Source organism: Trichosurus vulpecula, chromosome 7, assembly GCF_011100635.1.
Source record: "Trichosurus vulpecula isolate mTriVul1 chromosome 7, mTriVul1.pri, whole genome shotgun sequence".
Lineage (NCBI taxonomy): Eukaryota > Metazoa > Chordata > Mammalia > Diprotodontia > Phalangeridae > Trichosurus > Trichosurus vulpecula.
The window spans coordinates 265,911,282-265,923,789 of NC_050579.1; the positions used below are offsets into that span (position 1 = coordinate 265,911,282).

The 12,508-nt window shown below is 41.3% G+C and overlaps 1 protein-coding gene across 3 annotated transcripts in view; it reads right to left on the reverse strand.

The window, feature by feature from the left end:
- Positions 1-12,271, reverse strand: part of GABBR1 (gamma-aminobutyric acid type B receptor subunit 1) — a 56,842-nt gene extending 44,571 nt beyond the window's left edge. For all 3 annotated transcript variants that reach the window (XM_036769038.1, XM_036769039.1, XM_036769041.1), the window contains exon 1: positions 12,153-12,271. The gene's annotated coding sequence lies outside the window, so the exon portion shown is untranslated. The remainder of the gene's footprint in view (positions 1-12,152) is intronic.
- Positions 12,272-12,508: the final 237 nt, after the last annotated feature.

A 12,508-nucleotide genomic window follows, 5' to 3' on the forward strand; every position in this document is an offset into this window, starting at 1 on the left:
GAAAATTATTTATTACCAACATGGGAATAATTTCAAAACCAGCTCCCTCTGTGTAGTCATCATTGACTAGTTAGAGCAAAGGTCAACAGGAGTATCAAATATACCCTCCCTTCGCTCCTCTGGCACTGCTACCACTCTAGTAGCGGCCCTCATCACCTCTTGCCCGAATTATTGCAATAGCCAGCTAGTGGGCCTGCCTGCCTCAGGTCTCTCTCTGCTCCAATCCATCCATGCATCCAACATTCACATACCAAAGTGACTTTCCTAAAGCACAGGCTCACTCGTGAGTAGAGACTCAATAAACCCCAGTGGCTTCCTATTGCCTCCAAATGAATACAAAACACTCTGTTTGGCATTCGCAGCCTTTCATGACCTAATACTCTCCTACCTTTCCAGGCTTCTTACACCTTCCTCTTCCACAAACACCCTTCAATCCAGTGACACTTGGCCTCCTGGCTGTTCCACAAACCTGACACGCCATCTCTCCTCTCCGGTTGTCCCCCAGACTTGGAATGCTCTCCCTCCTCCTGTTCAGACTACTGACTTCCCTGGCTTTTTAAAAATTCCAACTTTCCCCAGTCCCTCTTGATTCCAGCGCCTTCCCTCTATTAATTATTTCCTATCTATCCTACATACAGCTTGCTTTGTATATATTTGTTTTCTCCCTCATTAGATTGTAAATAAGACTGTTGAGGTGGGGACTGCCTTTTACTTTTTTTTTTAAATCCCCCAGCACTTAGCACAGCACCTAACACATAGTAGATGCTTAATAAATATTTATTTATTGATCAATAATCATTGTGCCTTAGAGAAGTCTAATTAATGGAAAATAGCCTCAGTCAGCAAATCCAAGATTTCCCTGTCATGAGGAGAAATGAGGCAATCATGGAAAACAACAGCTTACAAAAACAAGTTCCTTTTGGAAAACGTCCCAAGGGGGATAAATTATAGCTTTGTCTCAACACACAGGTCTAACCAGCAGGGGGAACTCTGGAGTAAATTCTGAGTTCTCCGGCTTCAGAACCGCCTGTTTTAGGCACTTCTAGCATTACTATGGCAAGCAGACATGCCCAGCCTCAGAACTCGCAGGAAGCTCTCATCTGCTCTCACCCCTAAGACAACAGTTCTTAACCTTTTTGTGTGATGGACGCCTTCAGTAGTCTGAGTCTCCGAATGTTTTTAAATGTACAAAATAAAATGCACAGGATTACAGAGAAAACCAATTATTTTGAAATGGTTATAAATTTTTTTTTAATTCATGCACCCTAGATTAAGAATCTTTGTCCTAAGGGCTATTCTTTCAAGCAACAGCATGGGATGTTTCAAAGGGAGTAGAGCTTCTCAGAGTATTTGATTTCTCTCAGCTTATATTTTTCTAAGATTATCTTTCTTTGACCTCTGGTACTTCCTATTTGGGGCAGCTAGGTAGTAGAGTGTATAGAACAGTGGGCCTGGAGTCAGGAAAACTCATCTTCCCAAATTTAAATCCAGCCTCAGACACTTACTAACTGTGTGACCCTGGGCAAGTCAATTAACCCTGTTTGCCTCACTTTTCTCGTCTGTAAAATGAACTGGAGAAGGAAATGGCAAACCACTTCAAGCATCTTTGCCGAGGAAATCCCAAATGGGATCATGAAGAGCTGGATATGACTACAAGGACTTAACAACAAGTTCCCATTTCATGCCAGTGCCTTCCCTCTAGGATTATCTCCAATTTAAATAGTTGTTATATGTTGTCCTCCCATTAAACCATGAGTTCCTTAAAAACAAGGACTAATTTTTACCTTTCTTTGTTCCCAGAGTTTAGCCTGCCACATAGTAGGCGCTTAATAAATGGAGTAAACCAATAGGTTACCTTTAAAAGAAACAACCAGCAGTCTGCTGGAAACAAAAGAACTCTTAAAAAGTGCTCAAAAAGACAATGTTGATCCCTCCCTGGAATGATTCTGGATTGAGGATACAGATAACTCGTTCAAAATGTACCCAGGCTGATTTGCCATGGATAGGAAATTTTCAGTTCTGGGCTAATTTAACAGGGGACTAGCCAAAAGGATTCCTATTAGTCATATATGCATAACACTGAAATATTTATTTCAACAGGTATAATTATACAACTTCCCCAACACATGTGAGGCATAATCCTCCTCCCTCCTTACACCTCTGTTCCTGGGGAGAGGAAAAGGATTAAGTTCACAGTTTAATTCAATTCTCTAGAACAAAATCCCAGTTCCAAGTCCAAACCCCCCCTCAGGCTCAACTCTCAAGCACCCTGGCTTCTCTGGGTTTCCATGGCAGCCTGGCTGGCTACAACACCCTGCTTGCAATTCTGGCTCCAAGGTTTCCATGGCTCAAATTCCTGGGTACCATGGTGATCACTTCTGGCATCTGAAACTGGTCCCTCTTATGCATATTCTTTCCTGCCTTAGATGAGGAAGTATTAGAGATGGACTAGACTAGACTGGGATCTTGTAAGCTTTGAAAGGTCAGAAAAGCAAGCTACCCAAGCTCCAATGTCAGGAATCTATGCCAGGGTTTGCAGGCAGCCTATCCTGGTAAAGGAGTGAAGTCCTCAGCTATCTACTTGACCCAGCACAGTATTGGATTGAAGGCAACCAAGAGAAAACAATTCATCCACTGGCTATGCTGCATCTGGGAGGGAATTTGGTCAGGGCAAATACTTCATAGCAACTGCATTAGGTTTGAGCATCTTCTCCTCAGGGACCAAGGTGGTACAGGGTGCCCTGACTATTAGGGGGAAATGTTTACATTTCTTATAAGAGAATCTATATTTTCCCATTAACTATCTCTTTGTAAAAGCTGATTGATGTTAAGCAGTTGACCACGTCATCCCCCTACTCAATATACTCCACTAACCCTATATCGCCTGTAAGATCAAATAAAAAAATCCAATCACCCCGTCAGGAATTCTGAGTGGCTGCAAACATTCCTGCAACTTCAGACTGGGGAACAATTCATCTGGCTCTGCTGCTTCTGTGGTCAGGGATATTGAGGCATCACAAACAGTATCTGGTGGGCTGGGAGTTGGGGCAGCTGCTACTGGAAGCCTTTTATAACCTAGCCCTCTCCTACCTTTCCAGTCTTCTTACACTTTACTCCTCACCTAGTATTCTTTGATCCAATGACACTGGCCTCCTGGCTGTTCTGCAAATGATAGACTCCATCTCCCAACTCAGAGTGTTTTCTCCGATTTGTCTCCTATTCCTGAAATGCTCTCCTGCCTCATCTCTGCCTACTGGCTTCCCTGGCTTCCTTCAAGTCCCAACTAAAATCTCATCTTTCACAGGGAGCCTTCCCCAACTCCTCTTAATTTGTGCCTTCCCTCTGTTAATTATTTCCTATTTATCCCACATATAGCTTATTTGTACATATTAGCTTTTCCCCTCCCCCCCCCATTAGATTGTGAGCTTGAGAGCAGGGACTGTCAATTTTACCTCTTTTTGTATCACTCAGAGCTTAGCACAGTGCCTAGTACATAGTAGACAGTTAAATGTTTATTGACTGATCCTAGCCCACGAATCATTAGTAAATGATACTGGAGAAAACATGCCAGAATGAGACTTCAAGCCAATAGTATCAGAAAGATATCCCCAAGCTCTTTCTTCCTTTCAAGTCAAGACAGACTTGCTAGCCAGCCACCCTGAAGCCTTCCAAGCTGGAACCTGCTTTGACCTCTGACTCATCCAGGAGCAGTTAAAAAAAAAAAGGTGGGGTAGAGAAGAAATGCATTTATATTTAACACATTTCAGCTGAATGTTCTTCCTGGTAGATTTCACAAGAATCCCTATTTTAACTATTCTATCAGAAGTGAACTTGCTAACTGCTTCAGTGTTTCTCAATCTAGAATATAGAATTGGTTTCAAAACCAAAGAGCCAAACAATCAAGACAACTGAAAGAAAATAAAGGTTTTAATTTCCCTGGGCAGCTCCAAGGCCAAGGAATACAGAGGTTTGGCTCATGGTTCAAAAAATCTTCAGAATCCAACTCCCAGCCCAGGTCTAGAGAAAAATCTCCAGATACTCAGTTAGCCTGGCCAAATAGATCCAACTTTCCCTCACCTAAGATGACAAATATGAACCTTGTGAAAAGTGTTGTATTCCCAGGGATAGTAACTACAGCCTTAGCCCTGTTGAAGGAGACTTCTATGAGCCCAGGAGCCTGACTTCAGCCCCTTGCCCTCTTTCAAGCCACAGTCGTGGGTAGGGCGCATCCAGAGCACACATACCACCCCTTCCAGTCCCTGAATAGAGGACAACAGCTGAAGAAACAGCTTTAGCTAGAGTACTTCCAATAGCTTCATGAGCAGTCACAGTGCTGAGGGGGAAAAGAAACCCAGGGATGTAGGAATTCCAAACCAAAGTTCCCAGGGCAAGGTCACCTGGAATGAATTCACGATCTCAAGCATTGTCTAAATCAAGTTGGCAAAAGTTTTATTACACTTTCCAACGGGCAAGAGTTCTTAGGGAACCTGCAACCTTAGAGGGGTGCAGGGAGAGCTTTTGTAAGAGATTTAGGGGTGAAACATGTCAATTAAGTGTTTTGGGGTATCATTAGAGAGTGGTTAAGGTATCGTTAAGGGATGGTCAGTTCTTAAAGGAACATGCACTTTTTGTATCTACTGTGCAGGTATATTACCCAGAGTTCACTGGGAAATAGCCCAAGGGGGTCTACTAGGGGTGTGGTTTTGACTGTGAAATATCACTAAGTTAACTAGCGGTCACAGCTAACAAGCAGTCTCTATGCACCTTCTCATCTAATATCTTGTTAGACAAAATACTATGTCCAGGATACATATTAGAAAGGTCAATAAGTAACAAATATGGTAATGACTCAGTGTACAGTCAATTATCAGCATCTGGGAATCAGTCTATAGATAGGCACAGTTGCTTACTGAGGAAGGAGCAGAAATAAGTGTATTGCTGGGGCACACTGCCCTTTAGCTAAAGAGAAACTTCTAGGGCCGGAATGTGTTTTAGAACTGGGGTCCAGGCACAGGCACCCAACCAGAGGCTGTTAGAATTAGGGTCCAAGCACAAGCACCCAAGCACCTCATCAACAGGAATATTTAGAATACCTTCAATAGCGCCCAGTTTCAGCAGCAGCTGCCCCAATCCCCAGCCCACCAGATACTGTTTGCAATGCCTCAATATCCCTGACCACAGAAGCAGCAGGGCCAGATGAATTGTTCCCCAGTCTGAAGTTGCAGGAATGTTTGTAGCCACTCAGAATTTCCGATGGAGTGATTGGATCCCAGCCCAGAGACCACATCTCTGACAGTAACCCATGAGTGGGCCCCGGTGAAGCAAACTATCTCCCCCTGTTACAAGAACAAGCTGACCTCTGTAGAATTTCCCTTGTTTAAACAGGACTATCTTGTACCAACAGAACCATCACATACTGACTCCCTCAGTTACCAAATACATTCCAGAGGTCGAGATACAGACATCAACTCCCCAAACTATCTTGTTTAAACAGGACATTGACAGGTAACAAACAGGAAGGCCATGACCATCAATGTGGACTTAATGATGTTACAGACCTAAAAACACACTGGTGAGTCACCCACCCCTCCCCCCTCTCCCCATTTTTCCTCCTTCTCTCTCTCCCCACCCCCACCTTCCCATAGTGAATTCTGGGTAAACTACCTGCTCAATAAGGAGAAAAATTGTATGTTCCTTTAAGAACAAACCCCTCCTTAATCCCACCCTCATATCACCTGGGCCACCTAATTAGCATAGTTGGCAAACCATGCAGTGAGCTTTTCCCACAAAAGCTTTTGCTTAACCCCTACTAGGCTGTGAGCTCCCTAAGAACTCTGCCCACTTTAGAACATCACCAAGAAAGAGACAAGAATCCCCAGAATTTATAAAGGCTACAAGAGTAACTACTACTGAGAAAGAAGATTTCTCCATTTTATTAAATAATTAATATTTAATCAACTGAGGTGATCATGCTAATTTTATAGAGAAAAAAGAGAGTGAGCCCCCTGTGTAGAGAGGGGCCCACATATGGTGAGGCCTGCAGGTGTGTGGCTCAAAAAGAGGCAGAGTAGATATCTCTAACCTCTTGTTCCCTCCACCATTATCCAAGTGAGACTTTCATTCCTGCCAAGATGGAAAGCAGGAAGTTGGGCCAGAGGCCGCTCGGCTCTGCTCAGAGAGAGTAGATAGCAAATTAGAAATATATCTGCTGGGGCAGCTAAGTGGTGCACTGGCCCTGGAGTCAGGAGGACCTGAGTTCAAATCTGGCCTCAGACACTTGATATACTTACAAGTTGTCTGACCTCAGGCAAGTCACCTAACCCCAATCGCCCTGCCTTCCCCCCTCCAAAAAATAAATATATCTGCTTCCTTAAATATTGTTTGTCTAAGGGATATGATTGGGTTCAAGGTAACTTCTGATCACTGTAATTTTGGGGGGAAGGGAAACCCCTAACTCTGTGTCCAAGGCTTGATTTCTTTCCCACTTAATATCAATTCCACAATGAATGCATATAGTAAATAGCAAAGAAAGCCATTTATTCAAACTGTAACAAACCAGAAATCAAAGAAAGTATACCCGGGAGAATACATCCAGGCAATACAGAATAAAGAAGCTCTCCTATTGAGAAAGAAATAATTCAGTTCAACCAAGACAGTAACCTTGATGTCATCTAATGAGAAACTCCCTGCAATCTCTATAGCAACAAGCTATTCTTCCCAGAGTCTCTTCCTTCAGCAACAGGAAGTAGAGTTTGTCTCTTCCATCATTTTTCTCAAAACTGGAAGCCAGAGGCTTCCAAAGCAACTCAACACTTGAAGAGTCCCAAAGAACACTTGAAGCTCGATGAGTCCCCAAAGAGGACTTGTCCCAAAAGAGACTCAAAGGGGACTGCTTGAGAACTGAAACTCTCTCTCAGTTCTTCTTAACTCCACCCCATCACTTACATAGCACAGGACATTCATCTCCACCAATAAGCAGAGAGTCCTACACCAATGGTTTTTTTTTTACATTCAATTAATAAAGAAAATTATAAACATATTCATGAGGAATAAATTATCATAATGTATTATAGAGTTGGAGGATGAAATTAAATATATAGCAATGAGTCAAGTAGCACATTGAGGTTGGATGATCTGCAAGTGAATGTGGTTGGACTCCAGATCCTATAACCTTACTACCTGTGACGTGTCTCATAATTTCTCAATAACCTGCTACCCACATACTATCTTACTTGAGCCTCCTAGCATCCCTGTGAAATGCTATCTCCATTTTACAGATGAGAAAATTGTGGCTCAGAAAGCTTGTATCAATAAACCAATCAAATGACAAGAATTTGTGAAGTGTCTACCACGTACCAGTCACTGGGGATACAACTTCAAAGACTTGCCCGTGATCACACAACCAGTAAACATCAGATTTCAAATTTGAAACTCAGGTCTTCCTTACTCTAAGGCCTCTACCTTATCTACTATACCATATGCTTTCACTCAATAAATGGAAACTATCTGGTAGCATCAATGATCTAGTTTTATCATTAGCAACAATGGAATCATTACATCTGAATTCTAACACCTCGTGTTAGAGGTGTGTTATTTAAGAAGGGATAAGTAACACTCCAGTCAAATTAAGGAAAAATACCTAGACCAAACCCAATATACACAGTAGAAATTTCTACTAGAGACAACATAATTTCAAACAAACTTATAAACTGATTCTAAAGTTTTGATTCAATTTAACTTTTAATGCAATTTAATTTTAGTTCAATATCTTAAGTATCTACTATATGCGAAGCACAATTCTAGTCAATGAGGATACAAAACAAAACAAAACCAAGAAAAAAATCCATGCAACAGTTTCTGCCTTCGAGATCATCCAACTTTTCTTTGAAAGTTTGTCCACTGGCCAGGCAAAGAGGAGTACTTGACAAGACCTGGTAAGAATGTTTTTACCTAGACTTTTGCAAATCTAATCAGAGGGCTTTTAGCTAAAAAAGAACAGGGGTGGGAGGAAACTGCCTATTTATATCCACCGAGCTAGATACCATAAAAACAAGTTACAATGTAAAAAGAAAATTAGCATTAGAGATGTTCAAAAGTAGACAAAAATCACAAAACGGAGCCAAAATAAATACGGCTTCAAATATCTTTACAAAAATACACAAAAAGTGTCTGCACAAAATATGGGTCACAAGCAAAACAAGCTAGACAGCCTAACACAAAGAAGCAAATTTGCCTTCGTTGTATCATTGAGACTTGGTGAGGTGAAACCCATGACTATAATATGGGTATAGAAAGGAATAGTTGATTGAAAATAAAGAATATAGCTAAAAATAGGATGATGAAGGAACAGGAGTGTGTCAGTAAATATTTAACAACCAGCTTGGAGGGGGGTGTGGAGATAATGTATGAAGGACATACTCTTAAGTTTAATCTTATTAACACTTTCTCCACCATATACTTAAATCTAGATCATCAATAAAATCAAGCCCTGATTTGTAGTGTTTGCCCATTTTTGAAGTGTAAATGTTTATAATAAACATTTAACAGACTTTGGAAAGGCAATAAGAACTGGGTTCAACAATGAGATTGACAAAGGTGACAGAAAAGGAAAATGCCGTCATTGAAGGGACTATGGGAGCACAACAAAAGAAGGCACTGTTGATACGGTTTTGAATTGGTCCAACCATTCTGGAAAATAATTAGGAAGCATACGCCCAAAGTTACCAAATTGCGCATAGCATTTGACCCAGTAATACCACTATTAGGCATACACACTAAAGGGGTCAGTGAGAAAGGATTTATACCTACAAAAATATTTCTAACAGCCCTTTTGTTGTAGCAGAGAAAGAACTGGGAACAAAAGCAAATGTCTACCAATTGAAGAACTGCTAGACTCTGAAGAACCGTAGGGAATTCACATTAGGGATAAGGATTGAAGCTGTGATTTCATTAGTATAGGGAACTTTCGGATGTGGAAACTCCCTCCACCAATGCTTCAACTAATATTCTCATTGCACAATGAGAAGTTAAGTGACTTGCCCAAAGTCACACAGTCAATGTGTTCCAGAGGTAGGACTTGAACCCACTTCTTCCTGACTCCAAGGCTGGCTCTTTACCACTCCATGCTGCCTCTCTATAACATATCAGTGGAATGGAATGTGATTGCTGCTTAAGAAATGGCAAAAATGATGAATTCAAAAGACATATATGAACTGCTACAGAGTGAAGTGAGCAGTAGAACCAATTCTACAGTGACTACCATGTTTTAAAGGAAAATAGTTTTGAATCACTTAAGAACTGTAATCAATGCAAATGAAGCATTCATGACTTCAGAAGACTGATAATAAGCATTCTTCTCACCTCTTGTCAGAGAAGCAATGGACTAGAACAAGAGACCTTAATCTTTTTTGCATCATGGACCCCTTTGGTAGACTGGTGTTGTCTACAGATCCCATGATATAATGTTTTCAAATGCATAAAATAAAATACATAGGATTTCTAAGGAAACCAATTACATTGAGAGATTAGTTGACAATCCCCAGGTTGAGAACTCCTGAACTAAAGGTACAAAATGAGAGACAATTTTCAAAATGCAGTGATGTGCGAATTTCTTTTTGCTTGACTATATAGTTTTTATTACAAGAGAGGGCTTCCATTGGCATTGAGTGAGGTAAGATTTGTGGAAGGAGGAGGTAGCAATAGTAATAGTAACCAGTAGATGGCACTATCTGGCAAGGTTTGAAGTCAATGGAAGAACAAGAACAAGAAAGAGGAGGAGGAAGAAGAGGAGGAGGAGAAAATGGAGGATGAGGAGGAAGAGGAGGAGGAGGAAGAGAAGGAGATGAAAAAGAAGAAGAAGACACTCACTTTCCAATCTGACCCCTGTGTTTGATGGTAGTTATGGCTACCTTCAGGGGCAGCAGTGTTGTTCAGTGGTTAGAGCACCAGGCCTGTTCAAATCTGGGCTCAGACACTTATTAGCTGTGTAACTCTAGGCAAGTCACTTAACTGTGATTGTCTCAGTCCTCATCTGTAAAATGAACTGGAGAAGGAAATGGCAAACCCACTCTAGTATCTTTGCCAAGAAAACCCCAAATGGGGCCACAAAGAGTCAGACAGGAATGAACCACAATAAAGGGCCGCTTTTCCTAAACTCCACTTTTCTCCTCCAGTTGTAATCTTTAGTCACTACTCTTGTTTCACAAAGAATAGATGAGGAAAAAATAATGGGGAAGATATTGTGTTTTACCAACTTCTTCAGCCTCCCACCTTAACCCCTCATCAGATTGCCAATGTCACAGTTCACTTTTGCCTGAGGACAGAAAAACCCCAGTTTAAATTTTGCTTTATTAGGGAAGTTTGTCAAAAACAAATCAATAAATCAAAACCATAAGAATCTCTTAAAATTTTAGCTCAAGATCTTCCATTGCTGGGCAGAATCCTAATGATTTAGGCCAAGGTTCAAACCTCCATCTTTTCTTTATCTTTGCATACTAAAATTGATTCACTAGCTTTTTCTCTTTCTGTTTCCCCATTTACAGTTGAGAACATACACAAGACTTTTACAACCAGCCATAATTTTATATCAAGGGCAAACTAGCTTTTAAAATGAAATGCAAATCAGGAATAACGAGCAATTTAAAGAACAAAGAAAAATCTTGGCATAAATACCTGTCAGACAGAGAAAGGGGAATAAAACCCTTCCCAGGTTTTTGCAGAACTCCTGACTTGATAACAGTTCAAGGTTTCAGTCCGTTCCAACCATATCCCCTTCTCAGGAGTTTGAATGGGTTGGGGAAACAGCCAATGAAGGAGTCAACTGCTTGAAACACCTAGTCTCTTTGTTCTGGACTAGCATTGAAAAATGCCTGATTGCATTGTTTCTCTCTCTCTCTCTCTCTTTCTCTCTCTCTCTCTCTCTCTCTCTCTCTCTCTCTCTCTCTCTCTCTCTCTCTCCATCTACAATCTGCCATTATGTTCCTAATATGTTTCTCAATGGAGAAAACTGAAACCAAAATGCCCCTGCTGAGCTTTTCCTTTAAGCTACAATTTTTTCAGAAATCCATGCAACTGGGCTCTGGAAGCTTTTCTGAGTCTGCAGGGATTGGTCCCTCACAAACCAGGTTACAGATGCAAAAGAAAAGAAAAAAGAGAGCTTCAATGAAACATTTTTTGAAATGCACAGAAGAGAGCAGAAGGGAGCTCAGTGGAGGATATAGACAAACAAGGAAGTTTTGTTACCATTCTGTTAAATTTAATGTATACTTTTAAAAACTGTGCATAATAAAAGTTCATAGTTTCCCATACAATTCTCTTTTTTCTATCCTTTGTATTGTAGTTCACCTTTTGGATTGCTATCAAATGGACTTGGACATGCAACAAGGAAAAATAGGGGTGGGCAGCCCCCTTTCCCAAGTGTGACTGGCTTCCTCTTCATCCAGCCTTCCATTAGAGAACAGGTAAAGCAAAATAGTAAGTGGGATGACAGCAAGAAAGTGAATCTCAGTTCCCCAAAAAAACATAGGGGAAAGTGCACAAAGCAATCTCACCAACAGCTTTGTTCCTGCATCAGTGCTTAATGGTGCTCAACTTAAGCCATGATGACAAAGTTAGGAATATATTAGCTTGCTAAGTACCCAAAAGACTATTTTATGAACACACAGGGCAAGTGCTCACATGGAGGCCAAAACAAGTGATACGAGGACACTCTCGAGGGCTCTCTGAAGAACTTTGGAATTGATTATGTGACATGGGAGACACTGGCACAGGACTGTCCAGCATGGCATGTCCTCATCAGAGAAGGTACTATGCTGTGCTCTGTGAGCAAAGCAGAACTGAAGTAGCTCAAAAGAAACTTAAGATGCACAAATTTAGAGAATCCACCCCAAATGTTCACATGGACTATTTGTGCCTGACCTGTGGTAGAACATTCTGAGGTCATATTGGTCTGATCAGCCACAGTCAGAGACATTGTAACTTGATTCTATGGTTTAGTGATATCATTTTGGTCCTCTTTGAGAATGAAGGACAACAATCAACCAACCAACCAACCAACCAACGAGCCTCCATCTTCCACCCTTCTCCATCATCTACCAAGGTCAAAGTCTCTGCCCCTCTACATCTTCCAAACTTGGCTTTGCTTCCCACCTCACCTGCTCACAAGTCTCCTTCAAGGTGAAGGTCCTTCCAAGTCAGGGTTTAAAGCACTCACAGCAGTACAGACTTCAAATAAAATCCGAAATCTGCTTGGAGCTTAGAGAAGCTGAGAAAAGAGGACTGCCCCAGCGGTCACTCCCACCCCCTTCTCCTTTGCCCTATGTCTAAACCCTTTTGGCAGAGGTTGTATTTGTTGATAAAAGCAGAGGAGAAACTGTTTCCTGCCCTCACCCCCAGTTCAGTTGATATAGACATGAAATGTAGTTAAAGACATCAAGGTGTTGATGTGGTAATAAAGTATTAACACCCAGTAAAGTCCTTACAAAGCATAAACACTCTGACTGAGTCAGGA